A 634-nucleotide genomic window follows, 5' to 3' on the forward strand; every position below is an offset into this window, starting at 1 on the left:
AGAAGACCTCCAAGGTCCCTTCCAATTCTGCTATCGCATTGCATTGTATTGATTGAGCAACTGGCTGGGTGACAGAATGACCATCAAACAGTCACCAACTGGTGGTCCGTGAGAAAATTTTGGTGGTCCGCAGAAAAATTATTTGGATTTTTTTTTATATTGCACTAAATCCGGGGTCCTCAAACGACGACGCCTGGGACGGATTCAGCCAGCATTTGGTGGCTGGGGAATTCTGGGAGTTGAAGTCCAGGCATCTTCAAGCTGCCAGGATTGGGAAACACGGATCAAAGGGGGCTACCTTGGCAGCCCCACCACGGAGCTGCTTTCTTCTTCCAGAGTTGGTCTTCCTTCTTCTAGCCGACGCTCTCTGCCTTTTGCTGCTGGGCCCCCATCCAGTTACCAGCCGAGCCCAGCCCTGCTTAGCTTCCCCCCCTCCCCCCCCCATTGGAAAAGTTGCTGCGGGATTCTTCCTTTTCTTCTTCTTCTTCCTATTCTTGGTTTTTCCCTCCTTCCCCGGGATCCCAATCATCTCTCGCCCTCCGGACTGCGATCCTCTTCTGCTCTGCCTCTCCCTCCGGGCGCTCGCCGAGAAGGCAGCCCGCCCGCCCCCGCGCAGCCCAAGCTCGGCCCTTCG

Source organism: Natrix helvetica (genome assembly GCF_964273705.1).
Source record: "Natrix helvetica genome assembly, chromosome: 7".
In the NCBI taxonomy this organism is placed as follows: Eukaryota; Metazoa; Chordata; class Lepidosauria; order Squamata; family Natricidae; genus Natrix; species Natrix helvetica.